This window comes from Helianthus annuus, chromosome 5 (assembly GCF_002127325.2).
Source record: "Helianthus annuus cultivar XRQ/B chromosome 5, HanXRQr2.0-SUNRISE, whole genome shotgun sequence".
NCBI lineage: Eukaryota > Viridiplantae > Streptophyta > Magnoliopsida > Asterales > Asteraceae > Helianthus > Helianthus annuus.
The window spans coordinates 82,135,956-82,149,248 of NC_035437.2; the positions used below are offsets into that span (position 1 = coordinate 82,135,956).

General features: G+C 42.9%; 1 non-coding gene across 1 annotated transcript; it reads left to right on the plus strand.

Annotated features, from left to right (window-relative positions):
* Positions 1–12,435: 12,435 nt before the first annotated feature.
* Positions 12,436–12,542, plus strand: LOC118492777. Its single transcript, XR_004894779.1, has one exon. It is a non-coding gene; the product is annotated as a small nucleolar RNA R71 (small nucleolar RNA).
* The last annotated feature ends 751 nt before the right edge of the window (positions 12,543–13,293 follow it).

A 13,293-nucleotide genomic window follows, 5' to 3' on the forward strand; every position in this document is an offset into this window, starting at 1 on the left:
GTGTAGTTTCGTTCATGAACTTTAAGTTGGCGCAAGGCGTAAGCAATGACTTTATCCCTTTGCATCAATACACAACCAAGACCCTGAATTGATGCGTCGTAGTAAACCACAAAGTCATCCGTGCCCTCTGGCAATGAGAGAATAGGTGCGCTGCAGAGCCTATCCTTTAGATATTGAAAAGCCGTTTCTTGTGTATTACCCCAACGATAGGTAACACGTTTCTGCGTTAATAATGTAAGCGGCTGTGCGATCTTGGAGAAGTCTTTGATGAATCGTCTGTAGTAACCCGCCAAACCCAAGAATTGGCGTATTTCCGTTGGTGTATGCGGTACAGGCCAGTTCCTGATCGAATCTACCTTGGATGGATCGAGATGAATCCCATCCTTGTTAACCACATGGCCCAAAAAGTGAACTTCACGAAGCCAGAAGTCGCATTTCGAAAACTTGGCGTACAGTTGTTCCTTTCGAAGAAATTCCAAGATAAGACGCAGGTGCTGCTCGTGTTCCTCTTGACTCTTGGAGTAGATCAGGATGTCGTCGATAAAAACAATTACGAACTTGTCTAGATAGGGTTTGCACACCCGGCTCATAAGATCCATGAAAACTGCAGGCGCGTTCGTTAGCTCGAATGGCATGACTAGAAACTCGTAGTGGCCGTAGCGAGTACTGAATGCTGTCTTGGAGACGTCCTCATCCCGGACTCTCAGCTGATGATAACCTGATCTAAGATCAATCTTGGAGCAGTAGCTCGACCCTTGCAACTGGTCAAATAAGTCGTCAATACGAGGAAGAGGATAGCGGTTCTTCACTGTGACCTTGTTCAGTTCGCGGTAATCAATGCACATCCTGAAGGTGCCGTCCTTCTTTTCCACAAATAACACGGGAGCTCCCCAAGGCGAAAAGATAGGTCGGATAAATCCCTTATCCAAGAGTTCTTGTAGCCGCGTCGATAGTTCTTCTAATTCTGATGGAGCTAAGCGATACGGTGCGCGAGCTATAGGTGCTGCCCAGAACTATAGGAATGAGGTCGATAGAGAACGTCTGACCAGCGAGGATAAGATTACAACCCTGAACTATGTGTGGCCTCTAGACTTGTACCACAAGCTAACACTATGACAGGTTTGGTGTTCAAGGAAGTTGGTGCACATTTTAACATTTGACTGACTTTCAAGGACATATAACTGGTATCCACACCCGAATCAAACAAGACAGTAACATAAAAGTCGTCGAGAAGAAACTTACCCATTATTACGTTAGAATCGTTCCTTGCGTCGCCCTGACTAATCACGTACATGCGGCCCCGGCGTCATTGTTTCCATTGTTTCCCCCAACGCTATCCCCATTGTCGTCCCTGTTTCCATGGTCGTGGTTCTGAGTCTGGTCCTGGTTTATTTGCGGACAATGTCTCTTGTAGTGATCTTTAGCATCACACTGAAAACATCCTTTAAAATTCTGTTGTTGCTGCTGATTCTGTGGAGGTTGAGGCGGCTGTTGCTGTTCTTGAGTTACAGGACGTGAGCTTCGACAATCCTTAGCATCATAACCTATCTTGAGACACCTCTGACAACGACCCTTGTTGCACTGACCGATGTGGTGCCTATTACATCTATTACACTTTGGATGATTCCCTCGATATCCACTCTGCCCACGACTACCAGAAAACTGCTGACTGGGACTCTGGTAGTCATCTATCTTTTGCTGCTGCGCCAGAGGCTGAACCGGAATTAATCCCTTGCTCAGGTTTTCATCCCACTTGCGTTTGTTGTCACTAGAAGCACATGTAGTAGCAAATTTAACACGTTTCGGTAGTTTGCCTTGTTCTACTGCCTGGTCTGTGAGACGATGAGCAAGCCGAGTGACTTGCTGGATAGTGCCAAGATTAGTTGCAGTCATATGACTCTGAATTTCGGGCACCAGACCTTTGAGATACAGCTCGATGCGTTTGGTGGGAGGGTCTACCATAGTGGGACAAAATGTGGCTAATTCATTCGATCTCTTCGTATAAGCCTCAATTTCGGGCCCCACCATCTGTAAGTTGAGGAACTCCACCTCTAGATTGTGGGTGTCTTCCCGACTGCAAAACTCTTCCTTAATTAGATCCTTGAACTCGTTCCAAGGGGTGGCATTAGCAGCTGCCAACCCTAACATTTGAACCTGTGCTTCCCACCAGGTTAATGCAGCACCTTCGAGTGTTCCAGTAGCAAACTTTACTCTACGAGACTCAGGGCAATCACACACCTCGAAGTCAGTTTCGAGCCTCTCGAACCAATGGAGGAGGCCTACAACTCCCTCAGTACCACTGAAGGTACTAGGTCGGCAATCCTTGAGATTTTTGAAGGTGTAGACAGGTGGCTGAGCGTGTTGACCTATTGTGTATAAGAATAGGACAAGGGTAAACACAAGAGTTGGTTTAGGAGTGTAGGATCTAAAGATCCTAGTTACGACTGCAGGGTATACCTCCTGCTTGTATGGCTGCAAGTGCCGCAGCAATTCGTTCGTTAATGAGAGCCGTCAACTGGGCTTGAGTCATGTTGATACGTCCGACCATTGATCTTCATATCAAAGGCAACATAAGTGAGAAAGGTTCGCGAATAGTGCGATGACAGAAGAGTATAAGCACACAAGTGTTCTCAAGCAATAACAGATAGTGGGCAATGTAATCTAAGCATACCACGAGCAAAGTTCTATGTAATTCTAGCATGTAGGCAATAAACATAAACCTTATTACCTAGGATGTTGAGTCTTGCACGTGGAGCGAGGCGTCGTTGTGGATCATTGAGCACTAAACTGGTTATAGTCTGGTTTTAATAAAAACGTTTTTCCCTTATTAAAACCAAGTTCTCTATAACCAATGGCTCTGATACCAATCTGTCACACCCCCAACATCCACACGCGGAGTATCACCGCTTGGAGGCGTGACTGACCAGGATCAAGCCGCCAATCATATAGAACAATGTACATAGTAAAAGTAATTATCATTTAACCAAACCAATCCATATGAAAGGTGTTCCAAAACATAAGTGTAATAACAAAGTTTAGCGGAAGCAAATGTGTAAAAGCCCATTATGAATAAAGTATGTAATGTCATAATGTTTAAATCAAGCATTCACGATCCTTGTCCACAACGACCGCGCCTCCCTGTGCAAGCTCCATGTATACCTAACGACCTGCAAGGCATGTAACAGAGAGTCAACAACTAGTTGAGCGAGTTCACAGCAAGTAAGTGCGTAATAGTAAGTTCGTTTATAACGTGTGGCTCTACTGGGCCGATAGTATGTTCTATTGGTGGGGGCTTCCCATGTTGCATATACACTAGACTATTCGTAACCATAAGTGCTCTTCATAACCCGAGAACAGTAGTACGTACAAGCTTTACGTAGGTTTTACGTAAGTATCCTTCACAACCGAGGACAGGGGTTTACGTAAGTTTTACGTAAGTGTCCTTCCTGACTCCGGAAGACAGTAGCATGTGTGAGTTTACGTAGGCTTTACGTAAGTGTCCTTCCTGACTCCGGAAGACAGTAGTGTGTACTTGTTTACGTAGGTTTTACGTAAGTGTCCTGCTTAACCCGAGGACCATGGTAGATAGTCTAGTAACCGTGTATGTACGAGTAACTGTTCAATTCCATCATTCAACCCATTCCCTATCCCCGGGAATCCCATGCCTTAATAAGAGTGTGAACTCACCTTGGTTTGCTCGGTATGCTATACTATGCGTTCACAAGAAACCAGTCAAGTCCTATTGTGTTCATACATACGAAATCAGTTTTATTCACAACGTCTCCGTATCATTAAAAGTCATAGAGTGTAATGTGTAATCAATCAGAAATCATCACATAGTACATAAAGGTTATACAAACTCATTCAGAACTCATAATTTCCCATGCACGACTCATATCAATGCTTAAACAATTAAGTGTGCCATTCAAGGAGCCAAGTTGTGCTAGGTGAACAGTAAATATCACGATCTTATTAACATAACCAGGTACTATCCTTCATGCAGTCGACATAACACTCAAGTCATAAACGTGAATCTAGTGATTCAATCATCACAGCGAGTTATCAAATAACTATCAATCAGAAACATCCACTTCGGATTACACAAAACATCCCACATTATTAACAATCATATTGTATTGGTGAATCATAACATTCTTCATCAAGAATTGTGTACACATGCTACCCTATAAACAAACTCAGACAAGCAATCATCCTCAAAGAATTCGGACCACACTACAATTAAAAGTCTGTCCACATATATATATTAAAAGTCGGACCACATATACATATTAATAAAAACTCGGAACTTGAGCCATACATTAAAAGTTCGGACCCCTTGTATTAAACAATAGTCGGACCCCTTGTATATCATTTTAAAAGATCGGACACGAATAAGCATTAAAAGATCGGACCTTGTGTCCATGCAAAAGTCGGACCAACTGAATTAAACAAACGCGGATCATATGCTCTTACTTAAAAAAAATCGGACTTGATCTCAAAGCATAAACTCGGACTAGATTTCATTGCATAAACTCGGACTAGGTGTTGTTTGGAAAAATTCGGATTATATATATATATATATACTTCAATAAAAGTCGGACATTATGTCCTTGTATAAAAGTCGGTTATATCCTTGTATAAAAGTCGGACCTTATATCTTATGTAAGAAGGTCGGACCCTTACAAGTCTATAAAACTCGGACCCCTTTCATGCATATAAAATTCGGACATATGAAGCAAAACATTCAAAAGTCGGACTAGTTAACATCACATAAAATTCGGACTCCATGTCTTACAAAAAGTTCGGACCTTTCACACTTCACAAAACCCTGACACAATTCTGAGTTATCAATATGCGTGAATTTCAAAACCATTTACAGAAACAATGGAACAGTTACATACCACGATCAAAAACCCTAATCTTCACACTTTGGCAATGCTGTAATCAAATCAAAATCAACAGTTCTAGCATATCAGGCATCCTATTGTCAGGCATGTGATTACACAACTAATCATAACCATTTCACAATAATCAGAATCAATAAACACAGAACCATTACATGTAGAGCTAGGGTTTTGCATGAATCACATAATCAAAGATTAACAACAAGAAATCATTGGACAATTACCTTGGATTGGTTCTAGATGGATTGAAAGATCAAGATTGATGCAAGAGAACTTGTGCCAATAAGAAAGAAGATGATTGCAAAGAGAATTATAGAGGAATGTTGAAGTACGTATGATGATTGTGAGAATGATTAGGGTTAAGGGTTTTGTTTTTATTTTCACTGTTAACACTAAACACCCTTAAGTATTATCGATTACATAATACATGCACAAGACATACAATTTACAGTTTCATCACCAAGTTCATGTATTTGACAAATCATTCGTAAAACTTTATCAGATCAAAACGTATACAGTTACAAGGTAAACCAACTGTGCAAGTAAACAACTAAACAAACAGTGAACGTGCAATAAATGCGAAAGTGGAATCTTGGAAACTCGAGTTGTCACATGACGCATCGATACAGGGGCTTGGTTGTGTATTGATGCAACGGGATAAAGTTATTGCATACGCTTCGCGCCAACTTAAGGTCCACGAACGGAACTACACGACGCACGATTTAGAGCTGGGAGCTGTTGTTTTCGCGCTCAAGATATGGCGACACTACCTGTACGGTACCAAGTGCACTATCTAAACCGATCACAGGAGTCTCGAGCATATCTTCAAGCAGAAGGAATTGAACATGTGTCAATGTCGATGGGTTGAACTACTGAACGATTATGAATGTGCCATCAAGTACCATCCAGGCAAAGCCAACGTTGTGGCTGACGCTCTCAGTCGAAAAGACACTCTACCTAGATGCGTGCGAGCACTACAGCTTACCATTCAGTCTGGTCTTCCTGCACAGATACGAGATGCTCAGGTAGAAGCATTGAAACCAGAAAACGACAGGGCTGAAGCCTTACGTGGCTCAAGGCAACGATTAGAATAGAAGGAAGACGGCGCCTATTATGTAACGGGGCGTATTTGGGTCCCAGTGTATGGCAACTTACGCGAGTTGGTAATGGACGAAGCTCATAAGTCTCGCTACTCGGTACATCCAGGTTCGGATAAAATGTGCCACGATATCAAGACAACGTATTGGTGGCCTAGCATGAAGGCCCACATTGCAACTTATGTCGGCGAATGTTTGACTTGTGCGAGAGTCAAGGCGGAATATCAGAAACCATCAGGCCTACTTCAGCAACCCAAGATACCACAGTGGAAATGGGAGGAAATTTCCATGGATTTCGTTACTAGCCTGCCTAGATCCCAGCGTGGGAACGATACTATTTGGGTGATCGTGGATCGACTCACAAAGTCTGCACACTTCCTGGCTATTAAGGAAACGGATAAGTTCTCCACTCTCGCAGACGTATATCTTAAGGAAGTTGTTTCAAGGCACGGAGTGCCAACTTCTATTATCTCTGATCGTGATGCACGATTCACTTCAGAACTATGGCAAGCAATGCACAAAGCTTTTGGCTCACGGCTAGACATGAGCACAGCATATCACCCTCAGACGGATGGGCAGTCTGAGCGCACGATTCAAACCCTAGAAGACATGCTTCGGGCATATGTCATTGATTTCGGCAACAGCTGGGAAAAGCATCTCCCTTTAGTGGAGTTTTCATACAATAACAGTTACCATACCAGCATCCAAGCCGCTCCATTCGAGGCATTGTACGGACGTAAATGTTGGTCACCTCTCTGTTGGGCAGAGGTGGGGGATAGTAAAATCACAGGTCCAGAAATGGTAGTTGATGCTACTGAACGGATTGCACAGATACGGCAACGCATGGCGGCGGCTCGTGACCGTCAGAAAAGTTACGCTGATAAGCGCAGGAAACCACTCGAGTTCCAAGTTGGGGATCGAGTGCTACTCAAAGTCTCACCCTGGAAGGGTGTGGTTCGTTTTGGCAAAAGGGGCAAACTCAATCCGCGGTATGTCGGACCATTCGAGGTTATAGAAAGAATAGGCAAAGTGGCCTACAAACTGAACCTACCAGCAGAACTCGGGGCAGTTCACAATGTTTTCCACGTGTCGAATCTGAAGAAGTGTCTGTCAGATGAGACCCTCATAGTTTCCTTTGAAGGAGCTCACTATCGACGAACAGTTACATTTCATCGAGGAACCAGTTGAAATCACGGACCGGGATGTTAAGGTCCTCAAGAACACGAGAATCCCTCTTGTTCGAGTTCGTTGGAACTCCCGTCGTGGCCCAGAGTTCACCTGGGAACGTGAAGATCAGATGAAAGAAAAGTATCCCCAGTTATTCGCGAACAGTACAACCACTACTGAGGCTGAAGCTACCACGGAATTTCGGGACGAAATTCCAGATCAACGGGGGAAGGATGTTACACCCCAGGAAAACCATGCAACTTAATTAGCTTCCTCAGTGAGTACGTACCAAATTTCGGGACGAAATTTCTTTTAAGTTGGGGATAATGTGACAACTCGTATTACCGAACTTATACATGTGCTTAATGTAACGTACGTGAACTTGGTGTAATTATTTGATATGTTAATTTAATGAGATGATATGTGTTACACGTTATAAGTGAATGTTATATGAATATGTGTGCACTCATATGTATATGTATGTATAATCACACGAAATAAATCAATCGCACAATAGCAACTTGAACGCACAAGTCTTTGGGCTCTACGACTCTCGGCCCACTTCTGTTGAACTTGAACCAAATGGGCAACCCATTAAGGGGATTCGGCCCACTTTCCTTTGCACGCATAACCTTAGTAGGAGGGGGGTATACTCCTCATTTGTTACAACTCTCATAACACACACAAACCCTACTCTCTCTTTCCCTCTCTCGAAGCCGACGGCAACTCACATAGCCGAAGCTATCTCGTGAAGCCTTCTTGATCGGATCACCCTTGTGTTACCTCTTAAATCGGTTAGTGTGTTTATTGTTAATTGCATGATTGAATGTTGCTATGATTCCATGTTTTGATTAAACGATTAGGGTTGCATGTATGATGAACAACAATGTACTATGTGATGATGTTCTTATGAATCGGATGTGTGTGATGATGATAATCGGCTATCATTGCTTGTTCTCGAATTGTTTACATGATGAACTAGAACCGAATGCTTGTTAATCGGCTACATGTTTGTGAAATCGGATTTGTTTTATGGTCGAGTATGAAGCGTTATATGATGATTGAAGCCCTTAGATGAATATGTTTGGGTATTTTGGATTATTGTTCATGATTATGATTAATTAGGGTTCATGAGAATTAAGGTGATGAAACCCCCATTTGATCGATATTTGGTTAAGTTGAAACTAGTTAGTTGTTGATTGTTAACCACGAAAATAGGAAACTGATTGATTGTTTTGACCGAGTTAATGTATGATTGGTAACTGTTACTTTTTCTATAAATGATATGCATAATTTTCGGATGTTTAAACCAATCGCACAAGACTTCCTGGTCGCACAAGAGGTCCATTCGCACAAGATGGTCCAATCGCACAAGACTTATTGGATCGCACAATTTGTTATGTTTGTTTAACTGTTGGGCCGGGTGTACATTTGGGCTGGGCTAGTCGGATCGCACAAGACATGTTATTTGGGTTGTGTTCATGCTTATGGTTCTGTTGGACAGCTTAACTATTTGGGCCGGGTGGTTATCTGGATCGCACTACATGATGTGGGTCGCACAAGGCTGTGCCGACCGCGCAACATGTTGGGCCGCCTGTTATTGGGCTTTATCTTTTGGATCGTACAAATTAGACATGATGAGTACTCGAATGCTACTGTCAACGTGATAACATGAATTATATGCATTTTCCATGATCAATGTGTGTTCTTAATCTGCTAGCTTATGTGATACTTATGTGCACAACCCGAAACCAAAACCTGACTTGTATGGTAACCCTGTTAGGACGTGGTTAACCACTCTTAGTTCAAGAAACCTTTTTGTGTATCTGCCGAGCAAACCAAGGTGAGTTCACACTCTTACCAAGGCATGGGATTCCCGGTGGGTTGGGAATGGGTTTGAATAATGGGATTGAACAGTTACTCGTACTTACACGGCTACTAGACTATCTACCATCGTCCTCGGGTTAAGCAGGGCACTTACGTAACATTTGGAAAAGATGGGGAGGCTCTGGGCGATCTTGGAGATTTCGTGAAACCCTAATCGTTTTCAATCAACTCTTGGTCTCGATCGATCTTGGTTAGTGTCTAAGGATTCCATATTCGTTTCTTTCTCTAATCATCTGAAATCAGATTAAGTTTCGTGCATTAGGGTTCTGTGTTTCTCATTCGTTTCTGATTGTTCTTGGGGTGCCGGCGGTATCATTCCAATCAGATTGTTTTGGATTAAGGTTTTGCGGCGGCTAAGGCAATCTAATTACATTTGTTGCTGATTATCTGGTCTCTAAATACCATGTTAGTCGTGGTTTTGGGGTTACATCAGATTGATTAGGGTTTATTTTGCGGCGGCTGTTACATTGTCAAACTTTGTTTCGGATTCAATCTTCTGGTTCGAATTAGGGTTTGTCACGGCTGCTAGGGTTTTGCTGAACGTTCATCATCTTGACGGCTACTAGGGTTTCAATTGGCGGCTGCTAGGGTTTGTCAATTTGGGAATGGATGAATCTAATACTTCTGGTGGAAACCAACAGCCTATTCATGGGAAGCCGTCATTATCGTTTGAAGAAATTGTTGCACGTTTTCTTGATGTTGATGGGATGCCAAAGCGTGGTGTAACAATTACAACTCAAAGTGACCCTAAGACTACTAACATCATCGATGAGCTTACCAAGGTCACAGTTCCGGTTCGGTTAGACAAACGGGATGTTGAAAAGTCAGATAATTTTTGGGATTACTCTAGCAAGTATACGCCAAAATCACACCTCTTTGGAGCATCCTTCTCGGCTGATAAATGGAAACAAACAGGTTCAGGTTATGCGGAACAACTATCCTTTGCGAATGTTGTGAAGGATACTAAAGAGAAAGTTAAGGTGAATTTTAGGGTGATGGAATCGAATGAGGCTGTTGACGGAGCTGATGTTGTCATTCCACTGTCTTCAGTTAAACAAGTCACTGACAGGTATGCGAATACTTTGTATGGTTATTTTCTGGGTAAACGGCTGGCATTTCCTGTGGTTGACTTCTTTGCAAAGAACAATTGGGCAAAATATGGTTTGTCTAGAATTATGATGAATGCTCACGGGTTCTTCTTCTCTAAGTTCAAAACGAAAGAAGGGATGGATCAAATGTTAGAGGATGGACTGTGGATGATAAGAAATGTTCCAATAATTTTGAAAGAGTGGTCGGCCTCTATCAAGTTGGAAAAAGAGGATTTAAAAGCTATTCCTGTTTGGGTCAAGCTGCATGATGTGCCTTTAGCGGCATTTACTGAGGATGGGCTCAGTTTACTCGCATCTAAGATTGGGGTGCCTCTGATGTTAGATTCGTATACTGCCACAATGTGTGCGGAATCTTGGGGAAGAAGCAGCTATGCTAGAGCTCTTATTGAAGTTCAGGCAGGGGTTGAGTTAAAGAAGAGCGTTACTGTTGCAATCCCATCTTTGGAGGGTCTTAGTCATTCAATGGTGGAGGTTAAAATTGAGTATGATTGGGAGCCGTTAAGATGTTCATCTTGTTGTGTCTTCGGTCATGATGATAGCTTGTGTCCTAAGAACCCTCAGGTAAATGTGAGTGGGGACACTGAGAAGAAGAAAAATGATGACTTTCAGGTCGTAGGTGCCAAAAAGAAGAAACCAAATAATCAAGGGCTTCATATGAAAAACCAGAAGCCAAAGGTAGTTTACAGGCCAGTTGTCAACCCTAAACCAAAATCGTCCTCAAAGAGTCCGATACAGAATCAGGTTTCAACGTCTAACCCGTTTGACATTCTGAAGGATGATAATGGTAATCAGGGAGGTACCATTGTGGGTCGAGTGGAGAAGAAATCGTCGAGTGACAGGCAGGAATCGGATGAGGAGGTGGTTGAAGAAGTCTACAATGAAACTAGTAAATTTATGACATCGGGTACTCATCCTTTCTCTTCGAAAGCAGGGGCAAGCACCTCTTCTACCAAGTTCTCTAATGGATAGGCTGTCTGCTTTTCGTCTGAAGGGGCTGCTATTTTGCGGCTACTTTATTTTCGATGATGGTGGTTGAGGTTTATGTTTGTGTTTTGCATTGTTTTGTCTACTAGATGTCTTGTCATGATGTATAGTAGACTAGGTTATGGGGTGTTATAGGTCTTTGGTTTTTGTTTTGTATGGGGCATGTCCTGTATATGAACTAGTGTGGACACATCCACACTACTTGTACTTAATTGCAGTTGCATTTTAATAGATTCACCGGGGTAACCCTTTACCCAAAAAAAACTACGTAAAAAGTACTTACCACTGTCCTCAAGTTACAAAGGGCACTTACGTAAAACCTACGTAAACTCACACATGCTACTGTCTTCCGGGTTAGGAAGGATACTTACGTAAAACCTACGTAAACCCCACGCGTACCACTGTCCTCGGGTAAAGAAGGGCACTTACGTAAAGCCTACGTAAACTTCGTACGTACTCCTGTTCTCGGGTTAGGAAGAACACCTATGGTTACAAATACTCTAGTAAATATAATCATGGGAAGCCCCCACTATTAGTAAATATAAACATGGGAAGCCCCCACTAATAGTACATACATACATGGGAAGCCCCCACTAATAGTACATACATACATGGGAAGCCCCCACTAAATGAACATACGACTTACTATTACGAACTTACTTACTGTGAACTCGCTCAACTAGTTGTTGACTCTCTGTTACATGCCTTGCAGGACCTTAGGTATACATGGAGCTTGCACGGGAGGCGCAGTCGTTGTGGGCACGGAATGTGGATGTTTTGATAAACACTTATGACAGTTGAAAACTTAATAATTACGTTGGATTTTATACTATGCTTCCGCTACACAAACTATGTTATTTGAACACCTTTCATATTGTGGGTTGATATACATTTACGTTTGCTAACTTCTTATATGTTCAATATGATTGGTGGCTTGATCTTGGTCATGTCACGCCCTCATGCGGTGGTACTCCGCGTGTGGATTTTGGGGGTGTGACAATAACCGAGACCGTTTTTGTCATTTCCAATTTTTTTATTTTCGAAGAAAGGGCCTCGATTTGGGCTTGTAAAGAAGTGCTTTCATCAACCTTATGGGCGCCCGGGGCAATGGATTTATTGCCTCGGGGAGTGTGCCACTGAAAATTGGTTTGAGCAATTTCCTCAATTTGATTATATATTTCATGCGGGCGGCGATTACCTAAAAGTCCCCCGGAGCTAGAGTCAAGTGTTTGCCTTGTGTGTGGCAACAACCCATTATAGAAAGTGGATACTTGTTGCCATATCGCAAGGCCGTGATGTGGACACTTTCGCAATAGCTCCTTGAACCTTTCCCAAGTTTCATATAAGGATTCCCCGTCCTCTTGTGAATATGTATTAATTTCAGTCATTAATTTAGCCGTTTTAGCGGGAGGGAAATACTTATATAGAAATTTTTGGGCTAGTTCATCCCAGATGTTTACCGATCCAGTTGGGAGGTCGTTAAGCCAAGCTTTTGCTCGGTCTTTTAGTGAAAAAGGAAACATTCGGAGGCGGATTGCGTCATTTGATGCTCCATTGATCCGAAAGGTATCAAATATTTCTAAGAAGTTAGTAATATGTAGATGGGGATCCTCGTCCGCAAGCCCATGGAAGGTTGCGAAGTTTTGAAGCATCTGTATCAAATGCGGCCGAAGTTCGAAGTTATTGGCTTCAACATTCGGTGCATTGATAGTGGCACCGAGATTACCTACGGTGGGTCGTAGATAATCCATGAGGGTACGTTGGTCCGCCATTGGAAGTGGGTTCCCCGAAACCTTCTCTTAGTTTTTGGCTTTTAGTCTTTTTCTGGGAAAGCGTTCGGGTTCTTCTAGAGGTTCTTTTATGTCCTTATTAGAACTGGAGCTCATACACTACGTAGGGGTGGCGTCTGGTTCCAAGTCCTGCAACAAAAACAGAAAAGAATGCTGGTCAGAAGGTTCACCACGGCCCCGTGCTCAGTGAACACGGCCCGTGGTCGGAGTTACAGTGATTGTTTTCCTGATCCCAGTTACTGGAGAGTTGGACACGGCCCCGTGTTGCACCGACACGGCCCCGTGGTCAGCCTTCTGTAACTTGGAAAACCAAAAACTGCCAGTAACAACGCTGGGCACGGCCCGTGTCCGACCA